The 27,033-nt window shown below is 49.7% G+C and overlaps 1 long non-coding RNA gene across 1 annotated transcript; it reads right to left on the bottom strand.

Moving 5' to 3' along the window:
- Positions 1-1,183: 1,183 nt before the first annotated feature.
- Positions 1,184-18,436, bottom strand: LOC137351836 (uncharacterized). Its single transcript, XR_010969584.1, has 3 exons — positions 18,404-18,436; positions 7,581-7,738; positions 1,184-3,640 (listed from the first exon to the last, which is right to left on the bottom strand). It is a non-coding gene; the product is annotated as an uncharacterized lncRNA (long non-coding RNA).
- Positions 18,437-27,033: the final 8,597 nt, after the last annotated feature.

Here is a 27,033-nt window from a genome sequence, read left to right as displayed (position 1 = left end):
AGTTTTTTTTAATCCAAGGAGAAAAAATAATGCAAGTCCATGACAGTATTAACTTATTTTAAATAAATAAAGTCTGTATTAAAATAGCAGAGGAGTTCACAGGAGCCTGTTAACTCTGTATACAATTATACAAGTCATTTGATCGGCAGATAAAGAAGGACCTGCAGCATGTTTTCAGCAATTCCTTGTTTTTTTGATGTGTATGTGTATTAGATACCAGGCTAACTAAAAATACACGACCCTGAACATCCTTGAGGGTGTGATCCCGAAAGTTACTCTGGGATCACTCCCATTGTAGAACTCCACACTGACCCTGCCTAAGGTTGTAGGTTCAGGAAGTGGGGCCTCCAGGGGTGGACTGTAAGAAAGTTGGGTTTCAGTATCCTGAGAAATATATGGTGAGGAATCCTTAATAAGGAACCAAATGGGGTTTTACCTGTGAGTGTAGGTCTCGGGCTGAATAATGCCTGACTCCCTGAACTCAGTCCCAGTTTGGAGCAAGATGAATTCAGTTTCCAGGAGAATAGGGATAAATATCACCCACAATTGTGGGAGACAAAAGCAGCCATTAGAGTAGCTAAGAGATCTTTCGAAAAGAAGATGGTGCACAATTGTGGTAATAATAGCCTCCTCTATTCCAAAGAAAACAACCCAAGCCTGTCCAATCTTTCCTCATAGCTGTCATTCTCCAGTCCTGGCAAAATCCTCATAAATCTCTTCTGTACCCTTTCTCATGATCACATCCTTCCTGTAATGCAGTGACCAGAACTGTATACAGTACTGCAGCAGTGATGTTTTGTACAGTTCTAGCATAACCACTCTCTCACCTTTCATTGACTTCAAAGTAATGGAAACTGACATTTGGAACCTGTCAGTAATTTTGAAAGACATGTACAAACAATTTGAGGGTTTCTTTCTCTATTCTGTCCACTCAAGGTATTAGATAACAAACTTTCCCCTAATATTGAGCTGGAGTATTGGGTGGTGCTGTGTTTCCTTGTTCATCTTGTTGACTCTAAATATTCAATCTTGTGGTTTCAGCCACCAAATAATCAAGCTCACGATAACAGATTGTCTCTTTACTGCCTTTATTAACAGCACTGCAATAATACAGACAGAGTATAGTCACCCGATCCGGAGAGCAGAGATAATACAGTGGATTCAGAATTCTCCTCTCCCCAGGTCTGATCTAACAAGTTGCAGCTACAATGACGATATTTATATTTAACTTCTTAACTACATTAATGATCTGGCCCTGCTCAAACCATAACCACAAGGATATGTGCATTGCTCTGACTGTGGGCACTAGGCTGTGTCATTATCACACACAGATGCTGTTTCCTTATTTCACATCTCCATACAAAGACCATCTCTTTACATATCCCCTTTCTACACAATTGCAGCAGACATGAGCAAGGATGTGCGGCTCATTAATCTACACCCACATTTCATAACAGCAAAGGTTACACTGGGACAAAGGTTCAGTCATTTTCCATTGCAAGCAAAATGCAGAGCAGTAGGAACATAGGAGCAGCCCATCGAGCCTGCTCTGCCATTCAATATGATCATGGCTGATCATCCATTTCAATGCCTTTTTCCCGCTTATGTCATTTGTATTTAGAATCTGTCAATCTCTGCTTTAAACATACTCAATGACTGAGCTTCCACAGCCCTCTGGGGTAGAGAATTCCAAAGATTCACAACCCTCTGAGTAAAGAAATTTCTCCTTATCTCTGTCCTAAGTGGCTTCCCCCTTATTTTGAAATTGTGTCCCCTGGTTCTAGACTCCCCAACCAGGGGAAACATCTTAGCTGCATCTACCCAGTCTATCTCTTTAAATATTTTGTAAGTTTCAATGAAACTCTAGAGAATACAGGCCTAGATTCCCAATCTCTCTTCATAGGACAGTCCCACCATCCCGGGAACAAGTTTGGAGAACCTTCGTTGCACTCCCTCTGTGGCAATAATATCCTTCCTAAGGTAAGGGGACCAAAACTGCACATAGCATTCCAAGTGCGGTCTAACCAAGGTTCTATACAATTGAAGCAAGACTTCACTGCTCCTGTACTCAAATCCTCTTGCGATAAAGGCTAATATACTATTAGCCTTCCTAATTGTTGCTGCACCTGCACGTTAGCTTTCAGTGACTTATTGACAAGGACACCCAGGTCCCATTGTACATCTACTCTTTCTAATCTCAGCAGCACACTGGCAGCTTAACAGAGTCTCATCAGCCTTCAAGCTCCTGTTAAATGTATTTCCTGAGTGAAATTAAATTTAAACCTGGTTTGCAGGCATGATGCTCTATTCACACATCAGAGGTGAGAGAGATGCTGTGAGACACATACTAAGTCCAGTAGCTGAAAGTGACTTACAGAATGGGTTTTGTCTTTACTGATCCCGTGTATGTTACCAATACCTTCCCCGGATACCAAGGCCAGGAGAGGCACTCTGAAAGTTTTGTGGAGCTAGGACTTGTCTATTAGAGTAACTGAAGGTATGAGAACTGAAATAATCTAGAGTTAGAAAGGAAAATTGTCCCAAAAAAGGAGTAGTCGGTAACAGGACATCAATTAGTCTCCTCTTAAAGTGGAGAAATATAGAACACAATACACCATATTTACACCACAATTGATTTATTTGACAGAGATCCAGAATATTGAACTCCAGCACAGTTATAGGGGTTATTAACAGAAACAAACAAAGGGTGTGATTAACTACAGAATCCAAACCCTGCCCTCACATTTGAACTCCATGGTTTGTCAGCAAGTGAGATGATCGAGCAAATCCTTTCCCACACACAGAGCAGGTGAATGGCTTCACCCCAGTGTGAACTTGCTGGTGTGTCAGCAGGTTGGATGACTGAGAAAATCCCTTCCCACACACGAAACAGGTGAATATCTTCTCCCCAGTGTGGACTCACTGGTGTGTCAGCAGATTGGATGAAGTGAATCCTTTCCCACACTTGGAGCAGGTAAGTGGTCTCTCCCCACTGTGAAATTGCTGATGTTGAATGAAGTGAGATGACTGTCTGAACCTCTTCTTACAGTGAGAGCAAATGAACGGTTTCTCGTCACTGTGAACACGCTGTTATTTAATTAGATCTGGTGAGATTTTAAAGCGGTTCCCACAGTCAGAGCAATTAAAAGGCCTCTCATTAGTGTGAACTGACTGGTGCAACTGGAGGCTAGCTGACGGAGCGAATCCCTTCCCACACATGGAGCAGGTGAATGGCTCTCCCCTGTGGGTGACTGGTGACTGCACCTATGAGTTTCCAGCTGGGATGAACAACTGAATCCCTTCCCACAGATCCACATTTCCATGGTTTCTCCGTGGTGCAAGTGTCCTTGTTTCTCTCTAGGTTGGACAACCAGTTGAAGCCGTTTGTCCAGGCTGTGTAACTGGTTAAAGCTCTATCCACAGTCAGTGCACTGGGACACTCGGGTGTGTGTGTCACGGTGCTTTTCCAATCACACTGATGTTTGAAATCGTCTTCCACAGACAGAAGAGACAAACGTTTCTCCTTTCACATTCAAAGACCAATGATATTCAGGTTCGGATGAATTGAGTGACTCTGTTAGATCCTAACGTGATGTTTTGGTTTGGTTTTCCCCATCTGCCAATCTCTGCTTCTCATGCCCTGTAAAAGGAGTTTACAAAAGTCATCACTAAGTACAGGATAGAAATTCATAACAGACAATTCTAGTTTCTATGTAACATTCTTTCATCTCTCATTGTAAATCCCTGACATAGCACATTCCCTCCTCCCTGTGCTGAAATCCAAACCTATCTCACCAAGTCCAACATTTTTCTTTTCAGACAACTTCTCTCCTCCCCTGAAGGTGCTGACTCTGGCTGGGTGTATGTGCTCTCTCCCCCTCCTCCAACACTCTGGCCTTCCCTGTCCATTGTAATCTCTCCCAGATTTGGTGATGATCTCTCCCTGACCTCTCAGCATTTCTCCTTCTTATACAGATGCTGCCTCACCATTTCGTGTATCATACATCACAGAAGGAGGCCATTCAGTCCATCGTGCCTGTGTTGGCTCTCTGAAAGAGCAATCCAATTAGTCCCATTCCCTTACTCTTTCTCCGTAGCTTTGGAATATTTTCCCTTTGAAGATTTTATCTAATTCCCTTTGAAAGCTTTTATTGAATCTGCTTCCTCTGCCCTTTCAGGCAGTGCATTCCAGATCAGAACAACTCCCTGCTTAAAAACATTTCTCCTTACCTTTATTTATTTTAGTTTAGTTTAGTTTAGTTAATTTAGAGATACAGCACTGAAACAGGCCCTTCGGCCCACCAAGTCTGTGCCGACCATCAACCACCCATTTATACTAATCCTACACTAATTCCATATTCCTACCACATCCCCACCTGTCCCTATATTTCCCTACCACCTACCTATACTAGGGGCAATTGCTAATGGCCAATTTACCTATCAACCTGCAAGTCTTTTGGCATGTGGGAGGAAACCGGAATACCCGGAGGAAACCCACGCAGACACAGGGAGAACTTGCAAACTCCACACAGGCAGTACCCAGAATTGAACCCGGGTCGCTGGAGCGGTGAGGCTGCGGTGCTAACTACTGTAAATCTGTGTCCTCTGACTACTGACCCTCCTGCTGGTGCAAACAGTTTCTCCCTGTCTACTCAATGAAAACCCCTCAGAATTTCGAACAGCTCTATTAAATTTCCCATTAACCTTCTCTGCTGTCAAGGGAACAATCCCAGCTTCTCCAGAGAACTGAAATCCCTCATCCCTGGTATCATTCTAGTAAATCTCCTCTGCACCCTCTGCAAGGCCTTGATGTCCTTTCTAAAGTCTGGCACCCAGAACTGGACACATTACTCTAGCTGAGATCTAACTAGTGATTTATAAAGGTTTACCTTTGCAATGTAACTATTGCCTTTGTACTCTCTGCTTCTATTAATAAAGACAAGGATCGGATCTGCTTTTTAAACAGCTTTATCACTTTGTCCTGTCGCCTTCAAAGATTTGTGTACATACACCTCCAAGTCTCTCTGATCCCACAGTCCATTTAAAATTGTACCATTTAGTATATTTTTGTCTCTCCTCAATCTTCCTCCCAAAATGCATCTTGGTTTTATTAACCCACTAGCTGGAACCGCACTCTCTGCCTCAGCCCCGACATGCCGCGCATGCTCAGGTTACACTGCCCGCCTGGGGCCTCAGGGCCAATAGGAAGAGTGGGGGTGGGCCTGGAGGATCCTGTGGGTGATGTGTCCTCCAACCGGTCAGAGCGACTGAGGGATGGGGTTCGCGACTCTAAGTGAGCGAGTCCCTCATCAGAAACAAAAACAAAAAGTGCTGGAAATACTCAGCAGGTCTGGCAGCATCTGTGGAAAGAGAAGCAAAGTTAACGTTTCAGGTCAGTGACCTTTCATCAGAACTGGAAAAGATTAGAAAAGAATTAGGTTTTAAGCAAGTGAAGGGAAGGGGGTGGGGGAGAGAACGAAGGGGAAGGGAGCAAACAGCAGCTGTTTGGAAGGAGAGATTAAATAACAAAGCTGTCCTGGGACAAAGGCATGAGTGTGTGATAATGCTTACAGTGAAAGACAAAACATTAGTCCAGAGAGACTGTTAATTGCAGCACAGTGGCACAGTGGTTAGCCCTGCAGCTCCAGGGACCCGGGTTCGATTCTGGGTACTGCCTGTGTGGAATTTGCGAGTTCTCCCTGTGACTGTGTGGGTTTTTGCCGGGTGCTCCGGTTTCCTCCCACAGCCAAAGACTTGCAGGTGATAGGCAAATTGGCCATTGTAAATTGCCCCTAGTGTAGGTAGGTGGTAGGGAATATGGGATTACTGTATTTTTAGTATAAATGGGTGGTTGTTGGTCGGCACAGACTCGGTGGGCCGAAGGGCCTGTTTCAGTGCTGTATCTCAAAATAAATAAATAAATGAGCAGCTTTGACGACATGAAAAGCAGACACATGGTTTTCAATGATTTTCAATAGCAGCTTCTTCCCATTCTGTCTCCCTCTCCACACACTGCCTGAGAATGGCCTCTCCCTTCCCCCACTCACTCCATGTTCCTGCTCCATCCCACCTCTTACAAACAGCCCCCGGCTCTCCTGAACTTGGACCAGACTCAATCTGAGTCCATCTGTGGACCTGCTGCCAAAGCGATGTTGCTGCTGGAAGGAGGCTGCTGTTTGCTCCCTTCCCTTGGGATCTCTCCAGTCACGGCTGTTTTAAACCATCTACTTCTCCTCACAGGCAGTGCTGGGGGAGGGGAGCACAGGCGCAGATTTCTGCAACCAGTCAAAAAACATATATCATTGGGAACTTTCCCTAATTGACCTTTATTAGATTCTGAGCAAAACTTCTGGAACTGGTGGGAAAGTTCAGAGAATGCTGAAAACACACTCATGCCTTTGTCCCAGGATAGCTTTGTTATTTAATCTCTCCTGCCCTCTGCCCTATTAAACACTACCCTATTGTTCTCTCCCCTCCACCCCGCCCCCCCCCCCCCCCCCTTCATATACTTAAAACCTAATTCTTTTCTAACCTTTGCCGGTTCTGATGAAAGGTCACAGACCGGAAACGTTAACTTTGCTTCTCTCTCCACAGATGCTGCCAGAGCTGCTGAGTATTTCCAGCACTTTTTGTTTTTATTTCAGATTTCCAGCATCTGCAGTATTTTGCTTTTATTATTATGTTGAAAACTGAGGGCTCTCCCCTTTAAGAAATTCAATTTGGGATCATTCTGTTCATGAGCCCAGCTTTACAAAGCAATCCTACAGAAACATATGTGGAACCAGTCAGTTGGTGTGTTTGTGGGACCATGCAGGAGTGAATATTTCATAGTAACAGTCCCAGATTAATTTAATCAGAGTGAAACACTCGCTCACTGAATGGTGGTGGATAATTAAACAACTATCAGGAGGAGGTGGCTCTACAAAAATTCCCATCCTCAGAGCGAAGAGGGGACATGAAAAAACACTGGCGGGCAAGATAAAGGAAAATCCTAAGGCATTTTAAAAGCATATTAAGGGCAAGAGGATAACCAGGGAAAGAGTAGGGCCCATTAGGGACCAAAGTGGCAATCTGTGTGTGGAGCCCTAGGACATAGGTGAGGTTTTAAATGATTACTTTTCATCTGTGTTCACTATGGAGAAGGACAATGTAGGTGTAAAGATCAGGGAGGGGGATTGTGATATACTTGAACATATTAGCATTGAAAGGGAGGAAGTATTAGCTGTTTTAGCAGGCTTAAAAGTGGCTAAATCCCCTGGTCCAGATCAGATGTATCCCAGGCTGTTATGTGAGGCAAGGAAGGAGATTGCAGTGGCTCTGACACAAATTTTCAAACCTTCCCTGGCCACATGAAAGGTACCAGAAGATTGGACGACAGTGAATGTGGTACCATTATTTAAGAAGGGTAGCATGGATAAACCAGGTAATTACAGGCCGGTGAGTCTAACATCAGTGGTTGGGAAACTATTGGAAAAAGTTCTGAGGGACTGGATTAATCTCCACTTCCCTATCAGCCAATCAGGTCACAGCTTTCCTGTGACGTTACTTTTTCAGTTTTTTCCCCACCCGAGGTAACTTACTGTTCCGGAACTCCGCCCTCCGAGTCTGCTCCGAGAATCTCCGAGGTAAGTTTTTTATACTTACCGCTCTGGAACTCCGCCCTCCGAGTCTGCTCCAAGAATCCCCGAGGTAAGTTTTTTTTTATATATTCACCGCTCTGGAACTCCGCCCTCCGAGTCTGTAGTGTACATTAATGATGTAGATGTGAGTATAGGAGGTATGATCAGTAAGTTCGCAGATGACACGAAAGTTGATGGTGTCGTAAATAGTGAGGAGGAAAGCCTTAGATTACAGGACGATATAGATGGGCTGGTAAGATGGGCGGAGCTGTGGCAAATGGAATTTAATCCTGAGAAGTGTGAGGTGATGCATTTTGGGAGGACTCGCGAGATCAAACCTCCACCTCTTTGCTGCGACACTTTTTGTCGAATGGACATTGCCCCAGAGAGAATGGTTATCTATGTAGCATTCCACAGGAAAACTTTTCTCCAATTGCCCCTTATATAAGAGTTCCTTTAAAATACTCAATATACCCATATCTATCACTTCTATCAGTGCAAGTGTGTCGGCAACTAAGGTGCTTTTAACTATCCTCCTTATTTTCGTTGATTCCAAGGCTAACGGACAACATTTATCATTTCTTCCCACCAAAAATATAATGAACCCTGCTGCGCTCGAATAACCATTATCATTGTCCTGTAGTTTTTTTCCTCTGGGGAATATGCAGTTTGTCTTTAAGGCTGGAAAAGGAGCCGTACTGCTTTAAGAACCAGCAGGCCTCCAGAGTTACCGAAAAGGTGTATTTTCATTGCCTTGAATACAGCCATTTGGAGACTGCGATTCAAAGGGTGCATTCTCGTTACCATGGATACAGTCACTTGGATTAAGCATCAAGGGATACATTTGTTACAATTCAATTTTGAACTGGCTTTTGAGTTGAAGACAGTCTGTTCTATCAGAACACAAACAGCTGGTGTTAGCACCTGAAAAAAAAGCTCTTAGCCATTTAAGCTGAAGGAAGGAATTTTAGTCTGTTTAGTTATTATCTCTCAAAATTCCAAAAATAGTCAAGCTGAAACAGAGATCTCTGATAATTTAAACTGAAGGAAGGGAAGTTAGACTGTGAAAAGCTTTTATCCCTCAAAAACTCAAGTCAAATTGATTCATTTAAAAAGTGTTTGCGAGTCGTTAATTGTTGAAATTCGCTGACGGAAGGAAAGCATCACTTACTGCTGGAATTAGACTACAGATTGTTCTACTGTGGAAGAACCTTACATCAGTGGTGGAAAAGTTATTGGAAGGGATTCTGAGAGACAGGATTTATATGCATCTGGAAAGGCATGGTCTGATTAGGGATAGTCAGCAGTGGGAAATCATGTCTCACGAATTTGAGTTTTTTGAGGAGATGACCAAGAGGATTGACGAGGGCAGGGCATTGGACGTTGTCTACATGGACTTAAGCAAGGCGTGTGACAAGGTCCCGCATGGTAGGTTGGTCCGGAAGGTTCGAACACATGGGATCCAAGGTGAGCTAGCCAATTGGATACAAAATTGGCTGGTGATAGGAAGCAGAGGGTGGTAGTGGAGGGTTGTTTTTCAGATTGGAGGCCGGTGACCAGTGGTGTGCCGCAGAGATCAATGCTGGGCCCTCTGTTGTTTGTCATATATATTAATGACTTGGATGTGAATAGGGGGCATGATTAGTAAGTTTGCAGATGACACCAAAATTGGTGGTATAGTGGACAGCGAAGAAGGTTGTCTAAGGTTACAAAAGGATATAGATCAACTGGGAAAGTGGGCAAGGGATTGGCAAATGGAATTTAACACAGACAAGTGTGAAGTGATGCATTTTGGGAAGTTAAACCAGGGCAGGACATATACAGTGAATGGCAGGGCCCTGGGGAGTGTTGTTGAGCAGAGAGACCTTGGGGTGCAAGTACATAGTTCCCTGAAAGTGGCAACACAGGTAGACAGGGTGGTGAAAGCGGCGTATGGCATGCATGCCTTCATTGGCCGAGGCATTGAGTCCAAGAGTTGGGACGTCATGTTACAGTTGTACATAACGTTGGTTAGGCCGCACTTGGAGCAGTGTGTGCAGTTCTGGTCGCCGCACTACAGGAAAGATGTGATTAAGCCAGAGAGGGTGCAGAAAAGATTCACAAGGATGTTGCCTGCTTTGGAGGGCTTGAGTTATAAAGAGAGATTGGATAGGCTGGGTCTGTTTTCCCTGGAGCAAAGGAGGCTGAGAGGGGACATGATAGACGTATATAAAATTATGAGAGGCATAGATAGGGTAGATAGCCAGAGTCTGTTTCCCATGGTTGGGGTGACTAAAACTAGAGGGAATAGATTTAAAGTGAGAGGGAGGAGGTTTAAAGGGGATCAAAGGGGTACATTTTTCACACAAAGAATAATGGGTACCTGGAATGAGCTGCCAGAGGAGATGGTGGAGGCAGGAACAGTAGCAACATTTAAGAAGCATCTGGACAGGTACTTGAATGAGCAAGGCGGAGAGGGATATGGAATTAATGCAGGCAGGTGTGATTAGTGTAGATAGGCATTATGGTCGGCATGGACGTGGTGGGCCGAGGGACCTGTTTCTATGCTGTATGACGACTCTAAAATGGTTTACCCCTGCTAATTTACACGGAATTACCACTCTTTTTAGTGATTTCAACGTGTTGTCATCCCCAAACCTGAAACAGGTAGAGCTATCGTATTTTTGACCTTATTTTGGTCTTCCTTACTTAAAGAATTCATATAACACCTTAACCAGTCCACTCCACATACTGTGGACGTACACCACTGTCTAGTACTGCACAATTGAACGCATCTGCGACTAGGATACTTATTACTGGACTGAAGCTTCTTGTGACCAGTACAATTCCTTTTGATTGATCAGTAGTGTCATCCTCGCCTTCCACGTCATGTATCATCTCAAAGAACCTGTTATCCTTTTTGGACAATGCAATGCATAGTGATACTTTGAGTCACATCGGAAACACCTGTTGATCACCCCTTGGAATACCTGGGGTTCATCCTTCTGTCATAATTGCCCAATTTCTGCCGTCTGTTATAGCTGCCAAAAGGGCCTCGATCCTCATTTGTTTTGTGTGTATTTCTCCTTTCGTACTATCGCTTGGGCCCCATACTTGAACGGCCTTGAAATGCTGCCAGCCTCCACTTTCGGTGTCACTGCTAAAGAGCCCATCTGCGCCATGAAAGCAGCCAGAAAGGAATGTTTTCCTAGAACTTTTTTTTAGGGCATCAGACATCTGATCAAATAGCGTATCTTTTTCTTTGAATCTAACTCCGGTAAATACCAAATGTCTATCCACGTTCGATACCCTTGCACAATCCAACAATTTGAAGGCAAGCTGTATTTGGAATTTTTTTTGAAGAAAGATGACTGAAACCAAGTGTAAGGGGTCGGAATATGATTTTCCACCGCTGTTTTGTGAAGCTGAACCTTATGATCAATGGAAGAATGAAGTTGATATATGGACACGGGATAATGGAGTGGTTCCAGCATTTCTTGTTTCTCTTTTCACAGATGCTGCCAGACCTGCTGAGTGGTTCCAGCAGTTCTTGTTTTTATTTAATTTGAAGGCAAGTACTGATCTAGGAATTTCCAAGCCAAATCGCTGCAACCTTGCATATAGTTGGTTAAATTCCATAATATATTCTTCTATGGACGATCCATTTTTCTAAATTTATCAAAGTCTGACCATGCCTCATAGCACTCAATAAATCATCTTTCATGTAAATTTTATGCATAAATTTCAAGAGTATGTCCAAACCTTCCTCATCGTTCAAATGGTGAACCGCCATCTCCGAGAACACTTTGCCCGTCTTGCTTCTGGCGGGAAGAGAAAATGCAAAGGCCATTCCTTGCTTCCTTTTAGGTAAAGATGTAACCCGTGTCCATATATCAACTTCATTCTTCCATTGATCGTAAGGTTCAGCTTCACAAAACAGCGGTGGAAAATCATATCCCGACCCCTTACACTTGGTTTCAGTCATCTTTCTTCAAAGAAAATTCCAAATACAGCTTTCTCAAAAAAACCCTCCAATTCTAATCTCTTGTCTGAAAACAAGTCTTAATTTCCAATCTTCACTTTCAAGCAACCAGTCTTTGCTACCAATGTTACAGAAATATCCAAGCCTGTTTGTGAAGAAGACACTGAGACTAGGATGCTTTGGTGGAGATTTTTTATTGCTTGTCACAGAGCTTACTTCTGCTCTCCAAACACCACCACCAACCAGTGCTGGCTGGCTCTTCTTTATATGTATACACTTGAATACAATTAACTGGTTAACACCCAACACCTGTTCGCCCTATATCTTAAACTACCAGGTATTTATCATCCATTAACAGAACTTCAGACCCTAACATTGAACACGCCCAATCAATCTTTCCCCACTCTGTAACCGATTTGTGTGTATAAACCTCTAGTGTGTGTGTGAAAGTTGGCGCGTTATTATTTTTGGCCAGTACATCCACTTCAAGAAAGAATTAAACCTGTTGTGGTCTAACAAGGAGGGAAAAGAGGGAAGCCCTTCTTCCCCTTCTCACTTAACCATAACAACAGACTTTAATCTGTTTATTTTAAATAAGCTAACGTCTGCTTTAAAATGGTAGAGTCAGGACTCTCACACAAATACATTAAATCTTCATAGAATAATTACCAGTCATTCTCAGACTGGAAACTTAAACCTATTATTTCACTTTCAGTCAGGAACAGATCACAGTTTTTCATCAATCTCTGATTTGACAACATGTTTCCAGCATTCACCATTGTTCTTCCTGACTTGAAACGCAGTTGTAAGGGAGCCTCCTGCTCTATGCCTAGGAGCTCTGAACCATGGAAAGGAGCAGCGGAGACATATTTCTTGCAGGCCTTGGGATTAGCCCACGTGCAGACTTTGCTGTCTGTTTGAGAGATGAGAAAGAACAAGTGCTGTTTGTCCCTCTCAGCGTGTCCCTGAAGGAATGCGTTCAGGCTGAAGTTCTGTTTCTGCCGTACGATCCTCCCCCCCTCAGATTGTCCTTTCTGTGCTCCAGCCAGGTAATGTTAAACACGCAGGTGGGAAAGAGAAAAACTACAACAATGTGTTTAAAACAAGGCTGATTTATTTCAAAACTATCCAGAAATAAAACTTCATCCTTGTTAGAGGGGTTATCATCAGCAGAGACAAACTTCCATTATCAAAACGGAAACATGGAAAATTTATAGCACAGGAGGCCATTCAGCCCATCACTTCTGTATCGGCTGAAAAAGAGCTATCCAGCCTCATCCCACTTTCCAGCTCTGGGCTCTAGCCCTGTAGGTTACGGCACTTCAAGTTCATATCCAATTTTTATTTTAAATATGAGATTTTCTGCCTCTACCACCCTTTCAGACAGTGAGTTCCAGATCCCCCCCAGCTCTCTCTGGCTGAAATGATTTCTCCATTCCCCTCTAATCCTTCTGATGGCTATTAACCCCTCGGTTAAGGGAAACAGGTCTTTCCTATCCACTCTTGTCTAGGCCCCTCATAATTTTTTCACCTCAATTAAATCTCCCCTCAGCCTCCTCTGTTCCAAAGAAAGCAACCCCAGCCTATCCAATCTTACATCATAGTCAAAATTCTCCAGTCTTGCCAACATCCTCATAAATCTCCTCTGCACCCTCTCTGTTGCAATCACATCTTTCCTACAATGCAATGACCAGAACTGTACGTAGTACTCTAGCTATGGTCTATCTAGTATTTTATTCAGGTCTTGCATAACCTCCCTGCTCTTATAATAAAAACAGAAAATGCTGGAAATAGCACATCTGGCAGCATCTGTGGGGGCAGAGTTAATATTTGAGGTCTGTGATGCTTCATCAACAGAAAGTGCTAGAAATACTCGCTGCTCATATATTCTATGCCTTGGCTAATATAGAAAAGTATCAGGTAAGCATTCTTAACCACCTTATCCACCTGTCCCGCTATCTTCAGGATCAGTGGACATGTACTCCAAGGTCTCTCCGTCCTTTACACTTCTCAGTATTCTACCAGTAATATTGTATTCCCTTGCCTAGTTAGCTTTCCACCAATGCATTACCTCACACGTCTCCGGATTGAACTCCATTTGCCTCTTTTCTGATTACTTGACCAGTCCATTGTTATCTTCCTGCAGTCTATAGCTTTCTTTCTCACTATCAGCCACAAGGCTGCAAACATCTTAATCATGCCCCCTATGTTAAAGTCTAAATCATTGATATATACTGACATTGATATAGTATTGAGCCATGCGGAAGCCCACTGGAAACAGCCTTCCAGTCGCAAAAACACCTTTCAACTAGTATCCCATATGCCTGTACTCCAAAGTCCTTCTGTTCCTCTACACTTTGCAGGATCCTACCATTCACTGTGCATTCCCTTGCCTTGTTTGTCCTCCCCAAATGCATTACCCCATACTTCTCTGGGTTGAATTCCATTTGCCAATTTTCTGCCCACCTGACCAGTCTACTGATATCTTCATGGAGTCTACAGCTTTCTTTCTCACTGTCAACCGCACAACTAATTTTTGTATCATTTTCTATCAGTTTTTGCTTCCTGCTGCTCCAGCTGACAACACTTCCTACACATGTGGTTGTCCAGGACACAAGAAGTGTCTTTGAGTTCCCACATGGAACAGGATGTACACTCCATTGGACTAAGATGCCCTATCACACCTTTATTTATTAGACTATTAATTGACTTAACCAGAATAAACTTAAGATTTATATAAAGATTCATCAGCTACTCACCAGTCAGCTGCTTCCTTTGTGCGGGTGTAACTTCATTTTATAGGAAGTTAAATTTTTACTTAACTTTTATTATCTGCATATTTCAAATTTTAATTTACTGAAAAATTCAGAACCCTTTATTGTCACTAACCCTTCTTAATTAACTTTATCCCCTAGATCTGATTAATAGATCTGCTAGGTAAATTGGCCATTAGTAATTGCCCCTAGTATAGGTAGGTGGTAGGGAAATATAGGGACAGGTGGGGATGTGGTAGGAATATGGAATTAGTGTAGGATTAATATAAATGGGTGGTTGATGGTCGGCACAGACTCGGTGGGCCGAAGGGCCTGTTTCAGTGCTGTATCTCTAAACTAAACTAAACTAAATTGAACACTGACTGTAATTATATGTTAAATCAAATTGGCTTTAGTGTTATGCTAATTAAATATTAATTGATCGAGTCTTACTCTATAGTTGATTAATGTGGAGACCAGAACTGTACGCAGTTCTCTAGCTGTGGGGTGGGGGGGGCGGGTGCGGGGAGCTGAAGCTAACTAGTGTTTATACAGTTCTAGCATAATCTCCCTGCTGTAATGCTAATAAAGAAAAGTATCCTTGTTTGTCCTCCCCAAATGCATTACCCCACACTTCTCTGGATTGAATTCCATTTGCCAGTTTTCTGCCCATCTGACCAGTCTACTGATATCTTCCTGGAGTCTACAGCTTTCTTTCTCACTGTCAACCACACAACCAATTTTTGTCTCAAACTTCTTGATCATGGCCCCCCACACTTAAGTCTAAATTATTGATATATACCACGAAAAGCAAGCAGCCTAGTACTGAGCACTGCAGAAACCCAACTGGAAACAGGATTCCAGTCTGAATTCAGCAGCAACAACTGCAGAATGCAATCCCTGCAGTCACTTGTGAACTTGCTGGTGTCTCAGAAGTTTGTTCGAATTAGCAAATCCCTTCCCACACACAGAGCAAGTGAATGGCCTCTCCCCGGTGTGAACTCGCTGGTGTGTCAAAAGATTGCTTTTACTTTTAAATCTCTTCTCACAGTCAGAACACTTAAAAGGTCTCTTATCAGTGTGAACAAGTTGATGTTCAGTGAGGTGGGATGTCACTGCGAATCCCTTTCCACACACGGAGCAGATGAATGGTCTCTCCCCTGTGTGAACTCGCTGGTGTATCAGAAGGTTGGATAATCGAGTGAATTCCTTCCCACACTCAGTGCAGGTGAACTGCCTCTCCCCTGTGTGAACCCGCTGGTGTATCAGAAGGTTGGATAATCGAGTGAATTCCTTCCCACACTCAGAGCAGGTGAACGACCTCTCCCCAGTGTGAGTACGTTGGTGTTGCAGCAACTCATTTTTACTTTTAAATCTCTTCTCACAGTCAGAACATTCAAAAGGTCTCTATCTGTGTGAACAAGTTGGTGTCTCAGGAGGTGGGACGACTGAGTGAATCCCTTTCCACACACGGAGCAGGTGAACGGCTTCTCCCCAGTGTGAACTCGCTGGTGTATCAACAGGGTGGATGGGTTAGTGAATCCCTTCGCACAAATGGAGCAGGTGAATGGCCTCTCCCCAGTGTGAGTACGTTGGTGTTGTTGCAGCTCATTTTTACTTTTAAATCTTTTCTCACAGTCAGAACACTGAAAGGGCCTCTTATCTGTATGAACAAGTTGGTGTGTCAGGAGGTGGGTTGGCTGAGTGAATCCCTTCCCACACATGGAGCAGGTGAACGGCCTCTCCCCAGTATGACTGCGCTGATGAGTTTCCAGCTGGGACGGGTAATTGAATCCCTTCCCGCAGTCCCCACATTTCCACGGTTTCTCCATGTTGCAGGTGTCCTTGTGTCTCCACGGTTTGGACAATCAGTTGAAGCCTTGGCTACACACAACACGTGTATGGTTCTCCCTGCTGCAAATGGTGTGATTTTTTTTCAGGCTGTGAAACTGGTTAAAGCTCTTTCCACAGTCAGTGCACTGGAACACTCTCACTCGGGTGTGTGTGTCTCGGTGTTTTTCCAGTCACACTGATGTTTGTAATCTTTTCCCACAGACAGAACAGACAAACATTTCTCCTTCCGCATTCAAAGGCTGATGATATTCAGGTCCGGATGAATTGAGTGGCTCTGTCAGATCTTGATGTGATGTTTGGATTGAGTTTCCCCTGTGCAAATCCTCCCCTTCTAATCCCCTGTAAATGTAGATTACATAGAATGACATTGAATACACAGTACACAAACAGGCCATTCAGTCCAACTAGTCTGTACAGGTGCTGATACAAACATACGAACTAGGAACAGGAGTAGGCCGTTCAACCCCTCGAACCTGCTCCACCATTCAATACGATCATGGCTGATCTGTTTGTGGACTCAACTCCAGTTTCCTGCTTAAAATAAAAGCAAAAGACTGAGGATGCTGGAAATCTGAAACAAAAACAAAAAGTGCTGGAAATACTCAGCAGGTCTGGCAGCATCTGTGGAGAGAAGCAGAATTAAAGTTTCAGGTCTGTGACCTTTCATCAGAACTGGCAAAGGTTAGAAAAGAATTAGGTTTTAGGCAAGTGAAGGGGAGCGGGGTGGGGGAGAGAACAAAGGGGAAGGGGTGTGATAGGGCAGGAGAGATTAAATAGCAAAGCTGTCCTGGGACAAAGGCAAAGTGTGTGTTAATGCTTGTGGTGAAAGACAAAGCATTAGTACAGAGAGAGTGTTAATCGCAGAATAATAAGCAGCTCTGACTACATGAAAAGCAGGCACATGGTTAAAAAAATTTTTTTTTTAAAGAGGCCAGTCGAGCTCTGAAGTTATTGAACTCCATGTTCAGTCTGCAAGGTGTTTAATCTAAAGATCAGGTGCTGCTCCTCGAGCTTGCGTTGATGTTCACAGACCTGAAATGTTAACTTTGCTTCTCTCTCCACAGATGCTGCCAGACCTGCTGAGTATTTCCAGCACTTTTTGTTTTTATTCCAGTTTCCTGCTTACCTCCCCCCCACCCCACCCGATACCCTTTGACTCCCTTGTCTGTCAAGAATCTGTCTATTTCTACCTTAAAAACTCAAATTCAATGACTCTGCCTCCACCTCTCTCCAGGGGAAGAGAGTTCCACAGACTCACGACCCTCAGAGAAAAAAAATTCTCCTCATCTCTGCCTTAAATTGAAGACCCCTTATTTTTAAATTGTGCCCCCGAGTTTTAGTCTGTCCCATAAGGGGAAACATACTTTCAACCTCCACTCTGTCAAGTCCCCTCAGGATCTTATATGTTTCAAGCAGATCACTTCTCATTCTTCTAAACGCCAATGAATACAGATCCAACCTGTCCAACCTTTCCTCATAAAATAACCCACTCAGCCCAGGAATCAGTCAAGTGAACCTTCTCTGAACTGCTTCCAATGCAATCATATCCTTTCTTAAGTAAGGAGACCAAAACTGTACACGATACTCCAGATGTGGTCTCACCAATGCCCTGTGCAACTATAACAAAGTATCGCTACTTTTATATTCTATTCCCCTCATGTCTCTGCTCCCATTCACCTCATCTCAACCTTTCAGCAGACCTTTTTATTCCTTTTGCTTTCATGTTTTCATTTTTTCTTTTTGAAAGCATCTCAACTTTTTTGCCTGAATCACTTCCACATTCTACCCACTCTGAGTAAATAAATCTCTCCTTATTCCCCTTTTGCATTTCTTAGTAACTGTATTCATGGCCACTAGATTTGGATTCACTTACATTCCTGTCTACCCTGTCCAACGCATTGATAATTTTAAAGAGCTCTATCACGTCAATGCTAACTCTCCTGTTTTCTGAATAAAAAAGCTCCAACCTGTTCAATCTTTCCCAATAGCTGGAATCTCAGTTAACAGAAGCCATCACTGTCCCTCACCAAGACTTGTACAGGATGGCGCTCCCCAGGCCTGTCACCGCAAAGTAAACCCAGGGCTTATGACCTCTTTTCGGGGTTTTAAGCCTACCCCAGGTGTTTATGAAGCTTCCCAGCCTACCCACGCCTCCAATTCATCCCCGCAATCTCCTGCCGCCTCGCCTATTCCGCCTCAGTCCGACTCTCACCCACCGCAAAAGCGCCTCCAACACTCGTCCAAATCCTATTAAAATAACACTGCGCATGCTTCAGATAGTCCAGCACTGCGCCTGCGCGCTGGTCTCCTGGCTTGTGAGTAATAGAAGCAAAATACTGCGGATGCTGGAAATCTGAAATAAAAACAATACTCAGCAGGTCTGGCAGCATCTGTGGAGAGAGAAGCAGAGTTAACGTTTCGGGTCAGTGACCCTTCGGAAGGTTGGGCAATAGCCCCACAGTTGACAGTCCCAATGACAGGCTGAGATATCGGCTAACTTTGTAATGGGAGACAAATGGGTACAAGTAAACCAACGTTAGAATTAAAATATACCTGAATAATATTTTGCGGTGAAGAACGGCAAATAAGGTATAGTTTTGGTGTGATGTTCATCTTTCTATGGGGCAGTGGTGCTTCATTTTGCTTGGCTGACTGGCGTTGGAGGACTTTTGCCCCTAACAAATATGGCGACGATGACGTCTAACGTCACTGTCCGGAACGCAGCTGCTGCGCGTGCGCGACCTGCGATTGTCGAAGGATTTTCTTTTCGCAGCGAGAAGTTGGCAGGAACCGGTTAACGGTCACTGGTGTTGCGATGGCTGCGGGAGTGGGGTTTGTAACGACGTGCGCCGGTATAGTTGGACCGTCGAGCTCGAGGTGAGCAATAGCAGGTGAGTGACTAGGAGTAAGGCCGCGGAGAGAGCCTGGGGCTCGAGTGGGAGGCGGCAGCCGGCAGCCGGTTAGGCTCCGCTCTGACTGGGACCACCCAGACGCTGAAACATGGGGGGTTTTAGTGTCACAGAGTTTGAGGGGGAGCCAGTGGATGCGAGAAAACCTGTAGATAATTGCTGTAAAAAGGCAGGAAGGTAACAGTTCGAGACAGACTGTGAGTTTGGGAATTAAGTGTGGGTGTTTTAAGAGTTAATCTTTTTCTAAAAGCTAGTCAATTCTGCATATAGTATTTGACTGCAATTTACTGTTAAAGTTAAGTTTCTTTCAGTATTGGTGATAAGAAAGCTTCCTGTTGGATAGGCGACTGAGTTAGTTAATGAGGTTGCAGGTTAGAACTGGATTCTTCAGCCAGCAATGCATGACTCAGCTCGGTAGCACAGGGTAGTCCAACATACGGCCCGCGGACCAGAATCAGGCCCATCGAATGTTTCCATCCGGCCCGGGAATGTAAACTGTTCCTGGGGTAGTTCCTCATCCTGACCGTGACTGGGGATGAGAAATTTCCCTTTGTTAGAACCGGCTTTTAAACTATTGAGCTGCCAGTTTCACAGGTTGCAGAGAGTGGAACGCTCTTTGAAAGTTTTTTTTAGAATTAGAACATTACAGCGCAGTACAGGTCCTTCGTCCCTCGATGTTGCTGTGAAACCATCTGACCTACACTAATCCATTTTCATCCATATGTCTATCCAATGACCACTTAAATGCCCTTAAAGTTGGCGAATCTACTACTGCTGCAGGCAGGGCGTTCCATGCCCTTAATACTCTCTGAGTAAAGAAACTACCTCTCACATCTGTCCTATATCTATCACCCCTCAACTTGAAGCTATGTCCCCTCGTGTTTGCCATTACCATCCGAGGAAAAAGACGCTCACTATCCACCCTATCTAACCCTCTGATTATCTTATATGTCTCTATTAAGTCACCTCTCCTCCTCCTTCTCTCCAACGAAAACAACCTCAAGTCCCTCAGCCTTTCCTCGCAAGACCTTCCCTCCATACCAGGCAACATCCTGGTAAATCTCCTCTGCACCCTTTCCATAGCTTCCACATCCTTCCTATAATGCGATGACCAGAACTGCACGCAATACTCCAGGTGCGGTCTCACCAGAGTTTTGTACAGCTGCAGCATGACCTCGTGGCTCCGAAACTCGATCCCCCTACTAATAAAAGCTAACACACCATATGCCTTCTTAACAGCCCTATTAACCTGGGTAGCCACCTTCATGGATTTATGCACCTGGACAGCAAGATCTCTCTGTTCATCTACACTACCAAGAATCTTCCCATTAGCCCAGTACTCTGCATTCCTGGTACTCCTTCCAAAGTGAATCACCTCGCACTTTTCCGCATTAAACTCCATTTGCCATCTCTCAGCCCAGCTCTGCAGCCTATCTATGTCCCTCTGTAACCTGCAACATCCTTCGGTACTATCCACAACTCCACCGACCTTCGTGTCATCTGCAAATTTACTAACCCACCCTTCTACACCCTCTTCTAGGTCATTTATAAAAATGACAAACAGCAGTGGCCCCAAAACAGATCCTTGCGGTACACCACTAGTAACTAAACTCCAGGATGAACATTTGCCATCAACCACCACCCTCTGTCTTCTTTCAGCTAGCCAATTTCTGATCCAAAGCTCTAAATCACCTTCAACCCCATACTTCCGTATTTTCTGCAATAGCCTACCGTGGGGAACCTTATCAAACGCCTTATTGAAATCCATATACACCACATCCACTGCTTTACCCTCATCCACCTGTTTGGTTACCTTCTCGAAAAACTCAATAAGGTTTGTGAGGCACGACCTACCCGTCACAAAACCATGCTGACTATCGCTAATGAACTTATTCTTTTCAAGATGATTATAACTCCTGTCTCTTATACCCTTTTCCAACATATTACCCACAACCGAAGTAAGGCTCACAGGTCTATAATTACCAGGGCTGTCTCTACTCCCCTTCTTGAACAAGGGGACAACATTTGCTATCCTCCAGTCTTCCGGCACTATTCCTGTCGACAATGACGACATAAAAATCAAGGACAAAGGCTCTGCAATCTCCTCCCTAGCTTCCCAGAGAATCCTAGGGTAAATCCCATCTGGCCCAGGGGACTTATCTATTTTCACACTTTCCAAAATTGCTAACACCTCCTCCTTGTGAACCTCAATCCCATCTAGCCTAGTAGCCAGAATCTCAGTATTCTCCTCAACAGCATTTTCTTTCTCTACTGTAAATACTGATGCAAAATATTCATTTAACACTTCCCCTATCTCCTCTGATTCCACACACAACTTCCCACTACTATCCTTGATTGGCCCTAATCTAACTCTAGTCATTCTTTTATTCCTGATATACCTATAGAAAGCCTTAGGATTTTCCCTGATCCTATCCGCCAATGACTTCTCGTGTCCTCTCCTTACACTTCTTAGCTCTCCCTTTAAATCCTTCCTGGCTAGCTTGTAGCTCTCAAGCGCTCTAACTGAGCCTTCACGTCTCATCCTAACATAAGCCGCCTTCTTCCTCTTGACAAGCGCTTCAACTTCTTTAGTAAACCACGGCTCCCTCGCTCGACAACTTCCTCCCTGCCTCACAGGTACATACTTTTAAATAGTTAGTTTCACAGGTGAAAGCCGCTGACATCGGTAACGGCCGTTTCCCAACAGACACAGGGTTTTCCGGCGGGTTCTGACTTTTTTCTAAAGCCGGCCGGAAAACCCCGAGCCTTTTGCAATCGGCTGTTCCTGATGTCAGTAGATGTCACCTGTGAATCTGAGAACGATCTTTTTTTAAAAGAACTGACTTTAAAAAGAGCGTTCCACTCTCTGCAACTGTGTGTGGGGGGGGAAACAGACATGGCGAGAGAGGGGTTGGTGAGCGGGGACGGCGAGAGAGTGGGGTCGGTGAGCGGGGACGGCGAGAGAGTGGGGTCGGTGAGCGGGGACGGCGAGAGAGTGGGGTCGGTGAGCGGGGACGGCGAGAGAGTGGGGTCGGTGAGCGGGGACGGCGAGAGAGTGGGGTCGGTGAGCGGGGACGGCGAGAGAGTGGGGTCGGTGAGCGGGGACGGCGAGAGAGTGGGGTCGGTGAGCGGGGACGGCGAGAGAGTGGGGTCGGTGAGCGGGGACGGCGAGAGAGTGGGGTCGGTGAGCGGGGACGGCGAGAGAGTGGGGTCGGTGAGCGGGGACGGCGAGAGAGTGGGGTCGGTGAGCGGGGACGGCGAGAGAGTGGGGTCGGTGAGCGGGGACGGCGAGAGAGTGGGGTCGGTGAGCGGGGACGGCGAGAGAGTGGGGTCGGTGAGCGGGGACGGCGAGAGAGTGGGGTCGGTGAGCGGGGACGGCGAGAGAGTGGGGTCGGTGAGCGGGGACGGCGAGAGAGTGGGGTCGGTGAGCGGGGACGGCGAGAGAGTGGGGTCGGTGAGCGGGGACGGCGAGAGAGTGGGGTCGGTGAGCGGGGACGGCGAGAGAGTGGGGTCGGTGAGCGGGGACGGCGAGAGAGTGGGGTCGGTGAGCGGGGACGGCGAGAGAGTGGGGTCGGTGAGCGGGGACGGCGAGAGAGTGGGGTCGGTGAGCGGGGACGGCGAGAGAGTGGGGTCGGTGAGCGGGGACGGCGAGAGAGTGGGGTCGGTGAGCGGGGACGGCGAGAGAGTGGGGTCGGTGAGCGGGGACGGCGAGAGAGTGGGGTCGGTGAGCGGGGACGGCGAGAGAGTGGGGTCGGTGAGCGGGGACGGCGAGAGAGTGGGGTCGGTGAGCGGGGACGGCGAGAGAGTGGGGTCGGTGAGCGGGGACGGCGAGAGAGTGGGGTCGGTGAGCGGGGACGGCGAGAGAGTGGGGTCGGTGAGCGGGGTCGGTGAGCGGGGACGGCGAGAGAGTGGGGTCGGTGAGCGGGGACGGCGAGAGATTGGGGTCGGTGAGCGGGGACGGCGAGAGAGTGGGGTCGGTGAGCGGGGACGGCGAGAGAGTGGGGTCGGTGAGCGGGGACGGCGAGAGAGTGGGGTCGGTGAGCGGGGACGGCGAGAGAGTGGGGTCGGTGAGCGGGGAGAGAGACGGGGAGAGAGTGGGGGGGGGTGGGGAGAGAGACGGGGAGAGTGGGGGGGGGGGTGGGGAGAGAGACGGGGGGAGAGTGGGGGGGGGGGTGGGGAGAGAGACGGGGGGAGAGTGGGGGGGGGTGGGGAGAGAGACGGGGGGAGGGTGGGGGGGGGTGGGGAGAGAGTGGGGGGGGGTGGGGAGAGAGACGGGGGGAGAGTGGGGGGGGGTGGGGAGAGAGTGGGGGGGGGGTGGGGAGAGAGACGGGGGGAGAGTGGGGGGGGGTGGGGAGAGAGACGGGGGGAGAGTGGGGGGGGGGTGGGGAGAGAGACGGGGGGAGAGTGGGGGGGGGGGTGGGGAGAGAGACGGGGGGAGAGTGGGGGGGGGGTGGGGAGAGAGACGGGGGGAGAGTGGGGGGGGGTGGGGAGAGAGACGGGGGGAGAGTGGGGGGGGGTGGGGAGAGAGACGGGGGGAGAGTGGGGGGGGGTGGGGAGAGAGACGGGGGGAGAGTGGGGGGGGGTGGGGAGAGAGACGGGGGGAGAGTGGGGGGGGTGGGGAGAGAGACGGGGGGAGAGTGGGGGGGGGTGGGGAGAGAGACGGGGGGAGAGTGGGGGGGGGTGGGGAGAGAGACGGGGGGAGAGTGGGGGGGGGTGGGGAGAGAGACGGGGGGAGAGTGGGGGGGGGTGGGGAGAGAGACGGGGGGAGAGTGGGGGGGGGTGGGGAGAGAGACGGGGGGAGAGTGGGGGGGGTGGGGAGAGAGACGGGGGGAGAGTGGGGGGGGTGGGGAGAGAGACGGGGGGAGAGTGGGGGGGGTGGGGAGAGAGACGGGGGGAGAGTGGGGGGGGTGGGGAGAGAGACGGGGGGAGAGTGGGGGGGGGTGGGGAGAGAGACGGGGGGAGAGTGGGGGGGGGTGGGGAGAGAGACGGGGGGAGAGTGGGGGGGGTGGGGAGAGAGACGGGGGGAGAGTGGGGGGGGTGGGGAGAGAGACGGGGGGAGAGTGGGGGGGGTGGGGAGAGAGACGGGGGGAGAGTGGGGGGGGTGGGGAGAGAGACGGGGGGAGAGTGGGGGGGGTGGGGAGAGAGACGGGGCGAGAGTGGGGGGGGGTGGGGAGAGAGACGGGGGGAGAGTGGGGGGGGTGGGGAGAGAGACGGGGGGAGAGTGTGGGGGGGTGGGGAGAGAGACGGGGAGAGAGTGGGGGGGGGGACGGGGAGAGAGACGGGGGGGGTGGTGGGGAGAGAGACGGGGGGGGTGGTGGGGAGAGAGACGGGGGGGTGGTGGGGGGGGGTGGGGAGAGAGTGGGGGGGGTGGGGAGAGAGACGGGGAGAGAGTGGGGGGGGTGGGGAGAGAGTGGGGGGTGGGGAGAGAGTGGGGGGGGTGGGGAGAGAGACGGGGAGAGAGTGCGGGGGGGTGGGGAGAGAGTGGGGGGTGGGGTGGGGAGGGGGTGGGGTGGGGAGAGAGACGGGGAGAGAGTGGGGGGGGGGGTGGGGAGAGAGAGTGGGGGGGGGTGGGGAGAGAGTGGGGGGGGTGGGGAGAGAGTGGGGGGGGTGGGGAGAGAGTGGGGGGGGGTGGGGAGAGAGACGGGGAGAGAGTGGGGGGGGGTGGGGAGAGAGACGGGGAGAGAGTGGGGGGGGGGTGGGGAGAGAGACGGGGAGAGAGTGGGGTGGGGGGTGGGGAGAGAGACGGGGAGAGAGTGGGGTGGGGGGTGGGGAGAGAGACGGGGAGAGAGTGGGGGGGGGGTGGGGAGAGAGACGGGGAGAGAGTGGGGGGGGGTGGGGAGAGAGACGGGGAGAGAGTGGGGGGGGCGGTGGGGAGAGAGTGGGGGGGGGGTGGGGAGAGAGACGGGGAGAGAGTGGGGGGGGTGGGGAGAGAGACGGGGAGAGAGAGTGGGGGGAGACGGGGAGAGAGAGTGGGGGGAGACGGGGAGAGAGAGTGGGGGGAGACGGGGAGAGAGAGTGGGGGGAGACGGGGAGAGAGTGGGGGGGAGTGGGGGGGGGTGGGGAGAGAGTGGGGGGGGGGTGGGGAGAGAGTGGGGGGGGGGGTGGGGAGAGAGTGGGGGGGGGAGGGGAGAGAGACGGGGAGAGAGTGGGGGGGGGAGGGGAGAGAGACGGGGAGAGAGTGGGGGGGGGAGGGGAGAGAGACGGGGAGAGAGTGGGGGGGGGGAGGGGAGAGAGACGGGGAGAGAGTGGGGGGGGGGAGGGGAGAGAGACGGGGAGAGAGTGGGGGGGGGGGAAGGGGAGAGAGACGGGGAGAGAGTGGGGGGGGGGACGGGGAGAGAGTGGGGGGGGGGAGGGGAGAGAGACGGGGAGAGAGTGGGGGGGGGAGGGGAGAGAGACGGGGAGAGAGTGGGGGGGGGAGGGGAGAGAGACGGGGAGAGAGTGGGGGGGGAGGGGAGAGAGACGGGGAGAGAGTGGGGGGGGAGGGGAGAGAGACGGGGAGAGAGTGGGGCGGGAGGGGAGAGAGACGGGGAGAGAGTGGGGGGGGGAGGGGAGAGAGACGGGGAGAGAGTGGGGGGGGGGTGGGGAGAGAGACGGGGAGAGCGTGGGGGGGGTGGGGAGGGGACGGGGAGAGCGTGGGGGGGGGGTGGGGAGGGGGTGGGGAGAGAGTGGGGGGGGGGAGGGGAGAGAGACGGGGAGAGAGTGGGGGGGGGAGGGGAGAGAGACGGGGAGAGAGTGGGGGGGGGAGGGGGGAGAGAGTGGGGGGGGGAGGGGAGAGAGACGGGGAGAGAGTGGGGGGGGAGGGGAGAGAGACGGGGAGAGAGTGGGGGGGGGTGGGGAGAGAGACGGGGAGAGAGTGGGGGGGGGTGGGGAGAGAGACGGGGAGAGCGTGGGGGGGGGTGGGGAGGGGACGGGGAGAGCGTGGGGGGGGGGGGGTGGGGAGGGGACGGGGAGAGCGTGGGGGGGGGGTGGGGAGGGGGTGGGGAGAGAGTGGGGGGGGTGGTGGGGAGAGAGACGGGGAGAGAGTGGGGGGGGTGGGGAGAGAGACGGGGAGAGAGTGGGGGGGGGTGGGGAGAGAGACGGGGAGAGAGTGGGGGGGGGTGGGGAGAGAGACGGGGAGAGAGTGGGGGGGGGGTGGGTGGGGAGAGAGACGGGGAGAGAGTGGGGGGGGGGTGGGGAGAGAGACGGGGGGAGAGTGGGGGGGGGGGTGGGGAGAGAGACGGGGAGAGAGTGGGGGGGGGTGGGGAGAGAGACGGGGAGAGAGTGGTGGGGGGTGGGGAGAGAGACGGGGAGAGAGTGGGGGGGGTGGGGAGAGAGACGGGGAGTGAGTGGGGGGGGGTGGGGAGAGGTGGGGGGAGGGGGGGAGAGAGTGGGGTGTGGGGGGGGGTGAGAGTGGGGGGGGGTGGGGAGAGAGGGGGGGGTGAGAGTGGGGGGGGGTGGGGAGAGAGGGGGGGAGAGAGTGGGGGGGGGTGGGGAGAGAGACGGGGAGAGTGGGGGGTGGGGGGAGAGAGGGGGGGAAGAGAGTGGGGGGGGGGGGGAAGAGAGTGGGGGGGGGGTGGGGAGAGAGTGGGGGGGGGTGGGGAGAGAGTGGGGGGGGTGGGGAGAGAGACGGGGAGAGAGTGGGGGGGGGTGGGGAGAGAGACGGGGAGAGAGTGGGGGGGGGGTGGGGAGAGAGACGGGGAGAGAGTGGGGGGGGGGTGGGGAGAGAGACGGGGAGAGAGTGGGGGGGGTGGGGAGAGAGACGGGGAGAGAGTGGGGGGGGGGGTGGGGAGAGAGACGGGGAGAGAGTGGGGGGGGGGTGGGGAGAGAGACGGGGAGAGAGTGGGGGGGGTGGGGAGAGAGACGGGGAGAGAGTGGGGGGGGGTGGGGAGAAAGACGGGGGGAGAGTGGGGGGGGGTGGGGAGAGAGACGGGGGGAGAGTGGGGGGGGGGTGGGGAGAG

Source organism: Heterodontus francisci, chromosome 36, assembly GCF_036365525.1.
Source record: "Heterodontus francisci isolate sHetFra1 chromosome 36, sHetFra1.hap1, whole genome shotgun sequence".
Taxonomy (NCBI): Eukaryota; Metazoa; Chordata; class Chondrichthyes; order Heterodontiformes; family Heterodontidae; genus Heterodontus; species Heterodontus francisci.
Note: the sequence above shows the minus strand (reverse complement) of the source record. Positions and strands in the feature narration are given on the sequence as shown.